The 17430-nt window shown below is 40.8% G+C and overlaps 1 protein-coding gene and 1 long non-coding RNA gene across 3 annotated transcripts in view; one reads left to right on the top strand and one right to left on the bottom strand.

Annotated features, from left to right (window-relative positions):
• LOC144057782 (mannosyl-oligosaccharide 1,2-alpha-mannosidase IA) overlaps nt 1–17430 on the bottom strand; it is a 141467-nt gene that overhangs the window by 118936 nt on the left and 5101 nt on the right. The window lies entirely within an intron of this gene.
• The window catches only part of LOC144057784 (uncharacterized), a 32114-nt gene continuing 18231 nt past the window's right edge, over nt 3548–17430 (top strand). Inside the window, exons 1-3 of the long non-coding RNA XR_013295326.1 lie at nt 3548–3720; nt 7485–7568; nt 13639–13706. This is a non-coding gene — a long non-coding RNA (uncharacterized LOC144057784). The remainder of the gene's footprint in view (nt 3721–7484; nt 7569–13638; nt 13707–17430) is intronic.

Here is a 17430-nt window from a genome sequence, read left to right on the forward strand (position 1 = left end):
CAACGTGGCGGGGATGTGAGGAAAAGCTTGTGAATGCCGGTTTAACGCCGCTGCTACTACTACTAAAAGGATCCCCTTTTCACACTGCACTAAGCGTTGGCGCTTTTCCATTTGGGAAAAGCTGATAGTGTGATATCTCATTCTGGCATCACAAATTTATTTTTCACATTGAAATGTTAGTTGCACTTAACTCATTCACTGCCATTGACGGCTATAGACGTCAAAAATTATTTTAAACTATTTTTATTAGTTTAAAAAAAATCCACTTTGGCTAACAAAAGTATGAAAACCTAGAAAAAAAAATATTGTAAATTTAGAACAGCTATAAAATTTGTGATTAATCGTTAGTTCACTAGCGAAGTCATGTGATTAATTACAATTTAAAAAAATGAATCGCCTGACGGGCCTTATTAAAAAAAAATAAAAATAAGGGCCGTTTAATCGTAATTAATCGCATGATAATTTTATATCTGTTATCAATGTACAATGAAAAAAATATAGCTTTTCATAAAAAATGAAATTAAATGAAAAATTGTTAAATAGAAATAGTTCACATGAATTTTTTATCTCTATAGTTGTCAATGGCAGTGAATGAGTTAATAGCCACAGTTACAATAAACAACAATAAATCCTCAATGAAAACTGGAGCAAAAAACACATAAAATCATAACAATTAGCATAAAGAAAATAAAGACAACTTAGATTTAACTTACACTAAAGTAAGTGCTACACTAAAGCGGAACAGTGAGTTTGATGCTAATATTAATGCTAAGGCTAACCCAATTATAATGGCAAAATAACTTTCCATATTCAATTTTATTACGATTCTTTGACTTGTTGACGCTACACTAATGACCACATGGCCTTAAAAGCAACACCAAAGCTCTCCCATTCATCTTTGCCACCTTTTAACCGGCCGCGTTGCACATGGCGAGACGACCAAAAATCCAGATTACAACGTTAGTGAGTCAGCGCAGTCTTCTTAATCTTCTGCCCTCGCGGCGCATCTTCAGCAGGTCATCTTGCTTTCGTCCGGGGCGGGATGACGCGAGTTGGACCGACATGAAAGAAAACGATCCTTCTCTCTCTCTCTCTCTCTCTTCCATTTTTTTTTCTCCAATACGCTCCGGCGAGTGCGAACAAGACTGTGGGGCGGATGAAAGCGGTGAGGCAAGAGAGCGATATGGAGAAGGACAGACGGGGGAGACACGGAGGGGGGTTACGAGTGGGGAAACGACGACGAGGCAGCGATGTGAAATCCACAGCGAGACGAGCGCAATTGGATTGGAAAGGAGCATACACTCTCTCCATCGTGTCGCCTGCTCATGAATTATTCACGTTATGGTGTAGGGGAGCTTTTGCGGCGGCCGGCTGCGACCACCCACCAAGATAACGTCCTCATATGGGAACACCTTGGCACAATTTAGCCACATCACAAGTTAATTTGTCCCCAAAAAAAACAACAACTTCCAGATAGAAATCACATCAATATCTCTCAGTCAGCATGTATTACTCCTCTCTCTGTGGCTTGGGTTGCCAGTCGGGAAGGCTGTTGTGTTTGTTTCTTAACAATGTTCATGGGTCAATTTGACCCGTTTGACTGTTTAACTCATTCAAACCCAAAAGCATATAAATGTTTTCTAATACTTTGTCCTTCACTCCCAAAAACGCAATTATACGTTTTTTTTTAAAAAAATTAAAAAAAAATTTAATGCTCGTGCAAAATGGTTGATGCAGCTTCTCACATGAAGAGGTTGCTTAAAGCAATGGTAGTTATTACAAAAAATGACCAGCAGTTGGCAGCGGAGTATAAGAGATCAGCCAGGGCCATGTTGCATGTTACAAGGTTTTTTTGCCAGTGTTTTCAACAGGTTTGTGAATAATGATGAAACTTAGCTATATGCTATTGCTAATTGCTGCAAAATAGAAACAGATACAAATATACATTTTTTCTGGTGAAAGAAGAGACTCTAATCTTTTCTTTTAGGTTCCATGTTCTTGGAGCAAAAGAACGGATTATTATGTGGGCCTTACAGAATCAGTCAAAATCCAGTAAAACTGCCGGGAGTGAAGGGGGTTGCTTCAATGAAAATGGCTGGAAGCGAATTGAGTTAATCATCAAAAAATATCACATAACGCAATGCGATGTTTTTCATTATGTCAAAAACGAAAATTAAAAAGCGAAAGCCAGCAGAACTGTTAAACCGAAGTTTTTTCCCCCCTAGATTTTCCTAACGGGTCACTTTGACCCGCAACATAACAGTAGAGTTAAGTCCTGTAAATCTCTCTGACTGTTATGTGATTAGCTGGATTTCAGCTCTCACATAAGACATTTTTTGCTTTGAAGTTTTTCTTTGTAATTGCCTATTAAAAACAGATTGTTGTCACGCCTAGGACACAATCATCATGTAAAACGGTCTTGACTGCAAATTAATTGGCTGCACTTTTAATGATGCCAGGATGTGCATTTCCTTCTGTCTTTCCACAAAAATCTGTCAGCCAATGGATATAAAGAATACAGGAGATTGTTGTCACACAGAGAATTCATGTCATGTAATATGTTAAAACATAACACATCCATAAAAGTGACAAGCATTCCGCAGCTAGCTAGTTGGCGGCTAATGTGAGATGCTAGCTTGCGGTCTACTTATCCTTCTGCACTTGCCTGGAAGTTCCATCAAAACAAAACAGGAAGTAGAAAACTACCAAAATAAAACTGGTAACAATGCTAAGCATCCTTTTTTCCAACTCCAAACATTCCGCTTAAGAGCACATTTTACCCCCCAAAAAATACAACTTAAAGGTATCATTGTGCAACGGCAATAAGTGTACCAGCGTAAAACCTCGAATGACAAATTAAAACACATTGCTTCCTGTTCTGTGCCGGTGGAAAAAGTCCAATTGTTTCGGAGTGTTCACGTCCTATTTTCAAGTGAGACTCCCCATAGAGATGCTCGCTCAGCAGGATTCACGCACTCAGTGAAATAAAACCTTTTAATTTGCTCTCTCGTCTCAGGCCTTCGTCTTTGTGTCATTGCAGCAACAACGAGACACGAAAGTATTAAGGATGCCAAACTTTGAAATGTCAAGCCATGCAGGGGTAAAAAAAATAAATAAATAAATATCTAACAGCTCTAACTGGTCAGAAGTCAAACACGGACCCTCAGCACGCACGCAAGAGTTGAATCATCAGAGGCAATTTCACGCTCATCTCATCTGATCGAGGTTAATCATGTGACCTTTACACTTCTGGCTGTTGGGCGGGTTCGTGGTGGTGGTGGTGGGGGGGGGCTGCCTTGTTTAAGCCCACTCTAAGTTTATCTGGCATTAAAAATCCCCTGCAGGATTCTGCGTGAGGCCACCATGGAAGGATGAGAACTGCACAGCCGCAAACGCATAACACACACTCGCACACGGAAAGGTTACAGCTGCTTAGCAGTAAACGTGACATTTCACAACATCTCATGAGACTCCACGAGTGGGATTTACTTTTACTTTCTTTCTTTTTTGTTGTTGTTATTTGTGAGGTTTTAGCTAGGGCCGGCGAGATAAGTCGACTAAAAATGTCTGCCTTGAAGCTCCACCAGAAACATTTTGTTTGTGCTGCCGTCTATATTTTTTTTTTGCTAACGCACGCAGTGGACAGGAAGTTGTTGAGCTCATTGTAGCATGCAGGCAGCTCCACTTGTTTATTCAACAACTATTGTTCAAGCATCGTCTGTAAGTGATTTTTAAGACACTATTAAATGTGTATTTTAGATATAACATCAATGTATGTGTGAACTAAATGGTTGTTAATGTTTGTTTACCTTAAATGTGCACCGCTAGCGCACTAATGCTAATCGCGATTGCTAACAGTTTAGCATAGGCTAATTGTGTTGGTGTTTAATAATCAATAATGAGTAGTTATCAAAGGGGGGGGGGGGATTACTCGATGGAATAATCGATTTTAAAAAGATTCCTTATCGTTTACCTTAAATGTTAATCGCTAGCGCGCTAATGCTAATCGCGATTGCTAACAGCTTAGCATAGGCTAATTGTGTTGGTGTTTAGTAATGCATATGAACAGAAAAGAATCAATAATGAGTAGTTATCAAAGGGATGGGGGCGATTACACGATGGAATAATCGATTTTAAAAAGATTCCATAGTGACAGCCCTAGTTTTAACTAACCTAGGAATCCAACTTCCTGTAAAATATGCTTATTCATTGGACGGATATCTAAAAACGCCTCGAGGTTTTTCGTTTTTCTGTGACTTGAGTTTCTAATTTAGTCAGCATGGTTGACTTAACAAAATATTTTAATTGGTCATCTTGATTAATTGTGAACATTTGGAGGACAACTTTTTCCCATGGAGTAATGAGAACTTAAAATGACGGAGGTTTTTATCTGTCGTTTTTGCCCAGCAGCAAGGTCCGCGTTGTTACTTTCCACACAAGTGAGCGTAGTGAGCCGAAGGGAGCCAACAAAGCAGAAAAACAAAACAGGGCAACTAAAACAAACAAGAGCCGAGCGCGGCGTGCGATGGAGAGCGAGCGAGGGCTCTCGATGAAGACGAGCTGCCGACGCCGATGACGGCCCAGTTGGCCCGATGACAGCCAACGCCATTCAAATTCATGCCAGCGTGCCGCTTCCAAAGCGCTCGACTCGCATCCCAGTCTGGCCGACACATTCTGCTCGGACCCACTGAAGGGGGGAGAAGGGCTGTTGCCGGGGAAACCCGCAAGCTAGATAGGCACGCAAGGAAAACGGCCAAAGATATTCGCTCGGATTTTAGGAAGAAATTCAGAGACTCTTGTTTCATGTAGACACAGCCAGTACGTGCCAGAAATTCCTGCACATTTAAATATATATATATTTTTTTTTTTAATCACATAACTTCAGTCATGATCAAATTTTGTCTTTAAAAAAAAAATGCTATGAAGTATACAGGAGATTGTTGCCACATGTGACAAAAAACAGAAATTCCTGCACGTACGGTTTTGTTCAAATTTAGTCGAGCTGGGATGTTTTCTTCACAAGAAAAGACTTGTCTTCCTATTCTATGGTCACATAAGAAACCATTTTTAAAAATTACACTACTGTGTCACCCCAAAACATGACTACAGGGAATTGCTCTCATATATAGGACTCAGCCAGTACATGCCAGAAATTTCTGCATGTATGTTTGTTTTTTTCTGTTATGTGTTTTCATGATAAAAGATTTCCTTCTATCTCGCCACCCTACCCCATAGCCACAGATATATAAACATAGGGAGATTGATGAAATGTGTAGGTATATAAACATAGGGAGATTGATGAAACGTGTAGGTTTCAGTCAGTACATGCCAGAAATTCCTTCATATTTTTACACTTTGAAGTTTTTCTTGGTAAAAAATAAGTAAGTCTTCATTCTGTCTTGCCGCCCTACCCCATAGCCACGGATATATAAAAACAGGGAGATTGCTGTCATGAGTAGATTTCAGTCAGTACATGCCAGCAATTCCTGCAAGTAGATTTACACTTTGATATTCTTGGCAAATGTATTCCTTCTCTCTTGCCACCATAACCCGAAACCACATAAATGTAAACACCGGGAGAAATTTTGTCGTTTGTTATAGGATGTAGCCAGTACGTGCTAGAAATTCCTAATTCGCATAAAATTGTCAAATCTTGGGAAACTGATTCATGTTACTTTTGCGCTAAAACGTCAGCCAGTACAGCAGCACCTTCGATTTTTAATTTTTTTTTTAAATATGGAAGCTTTTCTCCTTACCCCGGGAGACTCTTGTCACACACAACCAATACTTGCAAGAAATTCCTGCAGCTCACATTAAAGCAGTTCACATTAAAGGTGGGAAAAGACACAAACGTGATTCTTTAACAGGGCAGTGTACATTTTATATCCCCCGAATAAGATTTTATTGACTTCAGTCAGCAGAAGGTCCTGAATTCCCGCCTGGTTGATAAACAAAGCGCATGCACACCGACACGAGCATGCACACTTAATTGCACGCATCTGCTAGCGTCTGGCTGTTCCGCTGCAATCAGCTCTTCGGAGCATGTAGACTGCAGGCTGCGCTAATGGAGAACGTCGAAGCCACTGCATTGAAAAGCTGAATCATTACCACACATTAGATCTCCTCGACCTTCGCATGCGTCATTGTCGGGAGAGGAAAGCTAATTAGCTAAAGTAGCTAAGCGTTGAGCGCGCGGCTACAGACAGGTCAGGACCTGCCATCGGTTATCGGGCGGGCCAACGCTATCGATGGCCGATGCCTCGGGGAGCGCGCGCGCGCATCCGCCTCGTCAATAACGGCGATCCATTGCCACGCCGAGAACAAATGTGACCTTTTGTCCAACAACCGCCACGCAAATTCTTCACACTTCACAGATAACACGTAAAAAGGAGCCTTTGTTAGCTTGCTAGCGCACCATGGATACTAACTTTGTATAGTAGCATAACATTTTTGGCTAAGCTAACAATAGCCTCTTTCAACAGTGCCAGAAATTCCTGCATTCATGTTGGCTTCCCTCCATCTTGCTACACGACTTTGTATGCCGTATGAGGAATAGAGGAGATTGTTGTCAAATGTAGGATTGCAACTACCTGCCTAATATGAGTTGAATGTATGTTTTTGCAAATATTTTTCTTATAAACAAAAAAAAAAACATACGACTGCGACATTCTATGTATTCTATCTTCCTTCTTGTAACCTTACCGTGTATATGCTGTATGAAGAATACAGAAGATTGTTGTCACATGTACAACATAGCCTATATGTGCTAGAAATTCCTGCATGCATGTTTTTTCAAACATTATGCTGGGCTTAATTAAATATTCCTTTGTAAGGCCTTGTTTTGTTTTATAATCCTACTTCATATGCCAGATGAGGAATGAGGCAGATTGTTGTCACATGTTGGAAAAAAAAGCCAGGACATGCCAGAAATTCCTGCACATATTTATTTTGCTCAAATTTAGCCAGGCTTGAATGCTTACAGCATCTTTGTAAGAAAAGGCTTCCTTTCGTCTTGCCACACTACCCCGTATAGTGTATGAAGAATACTGGAGATTGTTGTAACTCATCGGACATAGCAAATACATGACAGAAATTCCTGCATCTTTAAAAAAAATAAAAAATAATCAAGCCAGGCTTTTTTGTAAAAACAAGCCTTGTATGCTGTATAAATAAAACAGGAGATTGTTGTCACACTTAGGTCATAGCCACTACATGCCAGCAATTACTGCAATTTTTTTTTCTTCTGAAATCTAGTCTTGAATATTTATCTTCAGAAGAAAAACACTCCTTGTCACATATAACACAGTTTTGTATATGCAAGAAATTATGTATTTTTCAGAAATGTAAAGTTTCCGGTTTTCATTGTCCTTTTTCAGGGATCAATTAAAACATTTCCCTTCAACCTTTCTGGATCACACATCACTTTGTTATTTTACCTTCTGGAAGAGCTCAACCACACCTAAAGATTCTCAATTCTTCCATAGAATCCACTCATCTCCTCCTGATGATGTCTTTCCTGGAAAAACCCTGAACCGGTTCGAGTCTACAGGTCATTAATGGAAGCACAGGTCAGTCCAGAGAAGCTCATTAAAGCACAGCGTCTGGCCCACCTGACGGGCGGGATCCGGGTGGGGGGGGGGGGGGGGGTGGGGTCCTCTCTTAACGGCGGCGCCAATTTAACGGCAAGACGGATGCCTCCGCTTAGCATGTAAAACGTCTAATTGGATCATTTGCATGACTCTGATGTGGACCACACTCGACGCAAAGCCAAAGACACAAGAGAGTGTTGCGCAACCTCCGGGTTTTCTCGGTGATTATTCTCGACAGTCAAGTCAAGAGGATGGATTTTTCAATCTCATTTTAAAGAATCGACGTTATATACGACAATCAAAACAGTCAATATGAAATCGTACATTGTATGTTTTAAGTTTCCCTTGTTAGCAGTGGCCGCCTCATTATCCAAAGTACGCCATCATCCAAAAAAACTCCAATTTAGCCTGAGAAGGTTCGAGCGAAGCTGGGTGTGTCTCTGACATCTGCTTAAACGAAGCATCGCGTGTGACGCTTGACTTCCTGCCCACAGCTACCCATTTCCTGTTTCATCATACGTGGTCAAACGGCAATATATTGGGAGGTTCTCTCCTGGGTTCTAGGCTGCGCTCGAGCATGATGCGCTAGGGTGTCTTTTTACTTCTTAACTTTTTTTCCTTCTTTATTTTGGTCACCATTGTTTGCTTGCTTTATGCACTAAAACAGGTGCTGGATATCTCTGAGGTTCTAGGCTGCACTCGGGCGTTCGACCCGTCCTTGGGTAGCAAGTTGCTTGGAGAGAAAACAATTTTTATTAACTTTTGGTGGCTTTTTTTTAATGCACTAACATTGGCCGTGGATCTCTCTCTTGGGTTCGAGGCCACACAGGAGCATGCTGCCATTCAACCCAGTAACATGTTCTTTTAGAAAAATCGGGTGGTTTTTTTTGCTCAAGCTCTCTGGTTTTAGGCGGCACTCGAGCACGTTGCCATGACCCAATAGCATGTTCTTTTACGAGGGAAAAAAAAAAATATGACACCCGTATGTTTTTATTAATTTTTTTAGAATGCACTAATGCTGGCTCTCAGTCTCTCGCTCAGGTTCTAGCCTCTACTCGAGTATGTTGCTATCTCCCTTGGTAACGTGTTTGTTTCGGAGAAAAAAGCTTTTGTACCTTCAATGTGGTGACCCTTGTTTGTTTTCAAAGAATGCACTAATGCTGCCTCTCGATCGCTCACGAAGATTCTAGGCCTCGCTCAAGCATGCTTCCAATGCCCCAGTAATGTGTTATTTTCCTTTTTACAATTTTCAACAACAAAAAATTGGTTACTTTTTCACATTTAATAAGGCATGCTTTCATGTTTTTGTTTTGTTTTTTTAATGCTGGCTCTCAATCTACCTTTCAGGTTCTAGGCCACGTTCAAGCATGCTGCATTCTCCTGCGTGTTCTTTTACCCTTTTATAAATTTTTGGTGCCGTTAATGTGGCCACCCTTGTTTTGTTTTATTTTTAAACAAATTCTCTTTCTTTCTGTCTCTGTCTCTGTCTCTGTCTCTGTCTCTGTCTCTGTCTCTGTCTCTCTCTCTCTCTCTCTCTCTCTCTCTCTCTCTCTCTCTCTCTCTATCTCTCTCTCTCCTTCATCTCTCTCTCTCTCTCTCTCTCTCTCTCTCTCCTCTCTCTCCTCTCATCTCCTCTCTCCTCTCTCTCCTCTCTCTCTCTCTCTCTCCTCTCTCTCTCTCTCATCTCTCTCTCTCTCTCTCTCTCTCTCTCCTCTCTCTCTCTCTCTCCTCGTCTCTCTCCTCTCTCTCTCTCTCTCTCTCTCTCTCCTCTCTACTCTCTCTCTCTCTCTCTCTCTCTCTCTCCTCTCTCTCTCTCTCCTCCTCTCTCTCTCTCTCTACTCTCTCTCTCTCTCTATTTTCTTCCTAAATGTTATTTTTCGCCTTTTTTTTTTTTGCATTTACGGTAGTTAACCTTGTCCATTTTTTTTTCCCCATTACAATGTATTAACAATGTCTCTCGACTTCTCGCTTGTGAGTTCTATGCAGCACTCGAGCATGTTTTCAGGCCCTACAAGGCCAGTGTGTCTGCATGATTACTGTGTTGTGACATCAGAATAAGTGTCCTCGCTTCAGACTCTCTGGACTTCTCACTTAGCCCGTGCTTTCCCTGCTCTTGCGCTCAGATTCTAGGCCACACTCGAGCGTGCTTCCATGACCTGGTCATGTTAGTTGTTGTTATTGGTACCTATTTTGTCTTTAATGTGTTTTACGCTGACTCGGACCTTGTCGCTCGGTTTCTAGGCTGCGCTCGAGCATGCTGCCATACCCCTGCCTGACAAGGGTGTTCATTATTTCTTGCTTTTTTTTTCTCTCCCCCCCAATGATTGTTAGCAACAACAACAAAAATACAGATTCCCACTCTCCCCACCACTTCCTTCCCCCGTTTTGTGGGCCCCCCCTCCCGCCAACAAAAGAGAGCGGCGAGGAAGAGGTTGGCCTAGATGCAAGCAGCACACTGCGCGAGCCCCCCCAGCCGACGGGTCCCGAACTGCTCTGCTTTTATGGCTGCCTAATGGTCAGAAAACAACATGCATGGCTGTGCTCAATGGGCAAGTAGGCCTAAGGGGGAGGGGCCGTGGTTTTGGGGGGGAGGGGGGGTTGGGGGGGTCGTCTCTGTAGCTCTCATCGTGTTCTTTCTTCAGAATGTCAGCTCTGGACTCGTCTCTCGAGTTCTCGGCGATGTTGGAGCGTGACGCCCGGGTCCTGTATGACGACTGTGTTGTGGCATTCAGCTTTGATGCGATTGTCCTTGTAGCGCGCTGAGGCCGTCTTTCGACTTTTCTCTCTTGGGTTCTTGGCTGCGCTTGAGCATGAGATCAGGGTGTCGTGACAATTAGTGCATGTTGATGACTGTGTTGTGACATCAGACCACAACACTTTTTGTTGAGTCTTTGACCTACAATGGACACCAAACCCTTTTACAAGCCCCTTTAGACACTCTGGCTCGGAACTCTTGGGTTCCTCGGCCATGCTCGGTGCTCACAGCTGGTAAAAAAAAAAAAAAAAATAATAATGATCTTTCCCCCCCCTTTTATTGTATATGACAGCCTTTTGTTGTATTTTCACCCCTTTAGAATACACTTACATTGTCTCTTAAATCCTCTCCTGGATTCTAGGCTGCGCTTTAGCATGCTGCATGCGATTACGGTGTTGTGACATCAGACCACAAACACTTTTGTTAAGCAAATTGATCCACAATCAAGGAAGAACCTCTCTGCATGCATTGGCGCCGGACTTGTTTTCTGAGTTCTAGGCGGCGATCGAGCGCGATGCCACGTCATGGTAGTCAAGAAGTCTGTATGATTGCTGTATCGGGACATTAGTTTGAAACACTTTTGTAAAGTCTTGACCTACTATAGAGGAAGAATTTACAACACACTGTCTTGGGATCACTCTTGGGTTCTCGGCCACACTCAAGTATGCTGCCATTTTTTTTCTCCCATGCAAAATTATGACCTTCCTGGTAGATTTTTTTTTTTCCTCCCGGGAGGCATTTATTGCCTTTAATTTGATCACCATTGTTTTGTTTTCTCTTTGGAATGCAACAAACCTTGTCTTTGGACTCGTCTCTTGGGTTCTAGGCTGCGCTCGGGCATGCTAACAACTAGTCTATGTGATTACTGTGTTGTGACATCAGACCACAATGATGTCAATTTCAAAGTCATTGACCTAAAGTCAAGGACGAACCCCTTTAGAATGCCGATTTGGGATTTCTCTCTCGGGTTCTAGGCCATGCTCGAACATGCTGTTGGTTAACCTTTGACCTACAATAGAGGAGAAGCCACACCAATATCATCTTTAATGAGGTTGCCTATTTGTTTTTGAAGAAAGACTTTGGACTTTTTCGAGCTCTGGGCCGCGCTCGAGCATGCCGCCAAGGTCATTGTAGTTCAACGGTCCACATGATGGACGTTACCACCATCAGAACAAGACGCGATTGCTAACATTTTGACCCTCCCCAATGTGGTCATCCCCGATCAAACCGCACAGCGTGTCTTTTCCTCCTTTCAGTGTCCTTTTTCTTCTTTTTCAGCACCAGCGCGCAAATAGCCGTTAATTACCCGAGCGCTTACGAAGGCGGTTTCAGTCATTGTTGGCTGTATTTGCTCATTATTACAGCAATTAGGCGGCTAATCAAACGGCGGCGGTGGGCGCTCATTAGCCGGCCGTAAAGATTTCTTCCTTCAAGGTCGGACGGCCGACAGTTGCAACGGCGGCAGAAAAAGGACGCGTTGGGTCGCCGTCCCGAGGCCTTTAAACGCGATTAATGAGAGCGCCAAAACTCGTGATTGGCCATCGATCCAATCGGATGCCTCGCTGGCTCACGGGACACCTTATTAGGTACTCCGCACTCATTATTAGGTACACATGCTCCAGCTAATTACGCTTTTTGCCTTTTTTCTTTACTGTGGCGTCATTTATCGCTTCTGGTCGGGTTCTAGGCGGCGCACGAGCACGCTGCAGTGCCCTGGCAGGGCATCAGTGTGTGTAAGGGCTGAGTTGTGACATCTGACCACAACATTGTTGAACCTTTGACCTACAGTGAAGGAAGAAAGCCTTTTGTCCATGTTGCCGCTTGGGTTCTAGGCCACACGCTGCCGTGCCCTGGCGGCATGTTGATTTCTTTTTTCTGTGCCTTTTTGTTATTAATATGGTCTTGCTTGATTTTTACTTTAGAGTGCACAAGAGCCAGCTCGGTGCTTATCTTATGGGTTCGAGGCAGAGCTCGAGCATGCTGCAATGCCCTAGTGGTGTGGTGGTGGTGTTTTTTTGTTTGTTTGTTTTTTGCCATTTTCATTTTAATTATTTGCTTTTGATTTTTTGGGGGAATTTTTTAATGCTGACTCTGTACTTTTCTCCTGGGTTCTAGGCAGTACTTGAGCATTCGTAGAATTTTTTTTTCAAACTTTTTCGGTTCACTCTCTTATCAGGAAGAATAAGCACCGATGAAAGTTCATTTGGGAGCCTTGTCAACAGCACGCGCTTGTTGTAAAAGAAAATAGTACTTCATTGAATGTTTCTTTTTCAAATACATTTAACTAAATTATATTATTTATTGTAATTTTATTTGATATATAAAAAAATCCAGGAAATTTGAATACCTGCATTTAATAAATTATTAATTTGATTTTTTATTGCTTTTTTTTTTTAACTCATGCAGAACTAGCTACATCATAGTTTTTAATGTATTTTACTTATTTGATTTAATTAAACAAATATTTTGTAAATTATGAAAACTTCCTATGTTATTATGTTTCATTATTTGAGTTTGCACATTTTTATTAAAAATACCTGCATTTGTTTTTTAATATGTATTTTAATGTATTATTCATGGCATTGTTTTATTATAATTTTTTTTATAAATGTTATTTTTACTTTAGAAGTAGTATCTATATTAATGAGTATAACTGAAAAAAGTATTATTTGATTATTATTTTTATGTTAGAGCTCGGCCTCTCACTCAAAATTCACTGTTTTGAGTTTACAAAACTAGTTTATAAATAAAAACGCATTTTGTCATTTTTTTGTTTTCTTGTAACACTTTAATGCTAATTCTGGACCTTTTTCTTGGGTTCTAGGGAGTGCTCGAGCATGCTGCAATGCCCTAGTAATGTGGTGGTGAAGTTTTTGTTCAGTTTTTTTTTGCCATATTCTACCTTTTATTTGGTCATCTTTGCTTTTTATTTTTTGAACATTTGAATGCTGACTCGGTACTTTTCTCTTGTGTTCTAGGCAGTACTTGAGCATTTGTAGAATTTTTTTAAAAAACTTTTTCGCATTTTATTTTGTCATTTATGTTTTCTTGTAACACTTTAATGCTGACTCTGGACCTTTTTTTTGGGGTTCTAGGCTGTGCTCGAGCATGTCACTATCTTTTCCTTTTTCTGTGTCTTTTTGTTTTTAATGTTGTTGCCACAAGAAAGCACAAGACTCGATTGTTAGCTTGGGTTCTAGGCAATACTCAAGCATGCTGCCATACCCTAGTCGATTGTTTTTTTGTTGTTTTTTTCCACACTTTATTTCATCATTTTTGTTTGTTTTCTTTCAGCGCTTCAATGGCTGGCTGGACTTTTCTTTTGGGGTCGAGGCTGCGCTCAAGCACGATGCCATGCCAAGGTAGCGAGTTGTTTTTCCTTTCCTGTGCCTTTTTCACCTTCAATTCGGTTACCCTTGTATAATTGTTTGGTTTCTTAAGTATGTGCTAATACACTCTCAAGTTCTAGGCGGCGCTTGACCATTGCATTTTTACTCTGTTGTGCAATTAGTCCACAACAATGTAATTAAGCCTTTGACCTTTAATAGAGGAAGAACACATTTGAAATTCCTCATTGCTGGCTCTAGGCTTTTCTCTCTTGGGTTCGAAGCCACGCTTGAGCATGCTGCTGTCTTCCCTGATAGCGTGTTGTTCTTCATAACCCCAAAAGTGTGAAAAAAGAAAATCCCCGACAAACAAAATTGGCTTCATCTTGGCCCAAAGGCTGGAACGCAATCAAACGTGTTGTTTTAGAGCGTAATGGTGAGCCTTCAGACGTGGGAGGGGGGGGGGGGGGTTAGTGTAGGGGAAAGGGGTGGGGGGTGGGGATTAAGTGGTCTACGCACAACGACCCCATTATGTCAGCAAGAGACACCCCCTCTCGAGAAATTGGCTTTTGCGTGGAACTTATTGCAACATCACAGCGTGTGGCGGCGGGGGTGGTGGGGTGTCCTAGGTGATGAAATCTGAGCTGCACCTAGCTGCCTTGTAAAAGACTTTCTTCGCATTTCTTCTTTTTTTTTTTTTTTTTTTTTAGAGGAAATGACGCAAAAAAAAAAAAAAAAGCCCTTAGGCTAGAATGGCAAGTTGGGAAACAAACAGACTGGCGGGGCCCGATTTCAAACGAGAAGTTTGAGGAGGAAACAAAAGGAAGAAGAACATCTGCAACGCGTTTCGCAGGCCTCGTCACCAGGAAAAAGCTGCGAGCTGCTTACGTTACGCAACGCTTTCAACACCCCCACCGATGGAAGACGTGGAGAGAAAAAAAAAAACAACAACACAAATGTGTTTTTCACATCGCAGAGAAAAAGTTGACCTTGCCGAGCGTTTTGATGAAAAACACGCACTGAGCAAACACAAATCGAGTCACTTTAGCTTGTTCTGTGGCTTTTTTTTGGAGCGAATGGCATCAAAGAAGAGAAAAGTGTGAGCGATGATAACCATAGAACAGGAAATGGAAATTGCAGCCTCATTCATATTTGTTCATTCACTCAATCAAAAGATTGAAAGAATTAAGCCCAAACTATAGAATAGTAAATCAATTAAAATATGTATTCATTTAGTTTTTTTTATATTACTGTATTGTTATTTATTTATTTATTTTGTTACTGTACGGCGAAACGAGGGGTGAAAAATGTTTTATAGGCAAAAAAAAAAAAAAAGTAAGCCAACACCCGTGTTTGTACTTCCTTTTCCTGTCCCAATGTCACCCGACGACAAACGCCTCAGGAAATGGGCCGCTACGCTAAGATAGCGCTTTATCAGCGAAAGCACTCGCTAAAGGCTACTGGTGTTGTTAAGCTCTCGTCTTGGGTTACTACATTAAAGAAAACGGAATTGGCATGATAAATAATAACTGGGAAAAAAAACAATTGTGGAAATGAATTGAAATTCTGTATAATAAATGTTAACAATGAAAAAGACATTTTAAAATGTAAATAGGTAAGTAAATAAAATATATATTTGGCTTTTGCGTTTGGACGCAATGTAGATGTATTTTTTAAACAGCTATATATTCAAAATAAATACATTTAAAATAAAAATAAAATCAAATTAATTATTTAATTCAATACAATCAAATCAATATTAAAGGGGCAACGATTGATTGGCAGTTAATCAGTAATCAAATTAATCAATAATTATTTTTTATATATTTTAAGATTTTTTCCCCCATACAATAGAACAAAAAAAACAAAACAAAAAAAAAACGAGTGGATTGTCATCATGTTTAAAAATATGCACACAGAGGGAAAAAAATGTAAATATAAATAAACAGACAGCGGCAGAACTTTTAAAGGTTTCCCACACATTTACAAAATTATCTCTTAAATAATTTTTTATCAAAACGAATCCGCTCCAGCCTTACATAATGTGTCATTTCATTTAGCCATCTCTTGAAGCACGGGGCTTGTGGAGTTTCAATTTCTTTGCGACAACCACACCGACCTTGAGAACCTGCTTTTGGTGAAATCAATCATTATTTTTGATAGACTTCAAAATTGTCCAAATCCTCGGAATTTCAGCCTTTCAGATTTCTGTTGTCTTCGATGAAAGCAGATTGATTGTCATTGCGTTGAATCAAAATGAGACATTTCATTTTGCTTTGGAAAATCAAGACGAACATTTTAACCGATTTTCGGACATGTTACGGAAACCGGAATTATAAAGAAAAATTAGGTTAAACCATTTTTTGCACTGTCAATTTAAAAACAATTCTTGTTTTTAAATAAAGGTATGGATTTTTTTTATATATATATAAATACGGTTTTAAAACATAAGGGGAGATTGTCAACAGGAAAAAAGATGAAAATGTCTTACTTTGTGATTATTTTGGCCTTTGGTATGTGCACTGTGTAAACAAACAACCTGAACGTTTTTATTTGCGTATGTGCGGGTGAGTTTGGGCCTCGTAGTACATGAACAAGCAAATGTTTACCGAACGCTGTCCTCTTCTTCCATCCCATATTACAATTTTTCCACCTACACGGACTGATTAGCTAACAACCCCATCAAACAAGTATACACTTTGTTGCTCAGCATTCATTTGATGAGTCATGTTTGGAAAATGGCTTGTGGGAACATTTATGTTCTCAGCATGCGTTCGGAGGAGAAAAGGCAAAGTAGGAAGTAGTGCCATTTTAAATGAAAATGAAACCTATTAGTCAGCCTTTTATGTGCTGAAAACATGGAAACAAAATCACAACATTGATACGCAGATAGTCTCGTTAGAAATAAGTCATGGAAACCTCCACCAAGGCACAATGTTATGCTAGTTAGCCATTGCTAATGCTAAATTAATCATTAATTCATCACTCACTTTATGTTAGGTATAAACTTTCCTTGATCAACTTAAAAGGGAAAATCCACTGAGTTTTTTGTGATGCTTTTTTTTTTCTTTAAGTAAATGTTCTGAACTCCCTTTTCCACCCGGTATGACACCGAGCAGTAAAACGCAGAAATGAGGCAGCTTTCTGTCGACAACTTTGAACAGCAAACTAGTTGAGAGTTGCATCAGTGGCTTCCAAAACACGATTAATCGACAACCTATTAGACATAATCAATCGTTATGATGCCTTAATATCAACAACTTCCATTCCACTTAACAGCATGCTGCTAATGTTATTAACCTCGGGGATCACCACGTTCACGCATGACTGTAAAAAAAAAAAAACACGTTAATTGCATGCAGAAATGAGATTTAACGGTCAATTTCATTTTGTGAGGAGGCCGTCGATAGCGTGACAGCTTGATAAGAGAGTTCTGGCCCAACAAGACGGGCACGCTCCAGGACGAGCGGAGATGTGTTAAGGCTCAGCAGGATCGCGGACAGCGGGGGTACGAGGGCACGAGGGAGAGCAGGGTGCTCAATAAAGCGGCCTGGATGCTCATCGCGACTGTTGAAAATGCTAGTTTGCATATCGTGGCCATCTTTTCTATCGGATTATACTTTGACGACCTCTTTTAACCCAGAACCGGCTCGCGCCAGAGAGAACGTCTCGTCAGCTATACTGCGCTTGCCAGTTCAATAAATCAGTGAATGTGAGGCTTTGTAAAGTTCTTTGGGCACCCCAAGCATGATGTAAATAA

The sequence above is a fragment of the Vanacampus margaritifer genome, chromosome 9, assembly GCF_051991255.1.
Source record: "Vanacampus margaritifer isolate UIUO_Vmar chromosome 9, RoL_Vmar_1.0, whole genome shotgun sequence".
Classification (NCBI taxonomy): Eukaryota; Metazoa; Chordata; class Actinopteri; order Syngnathiformes; family Syngnathidae; genus Vanacampus; species Vanacampus margaritifer.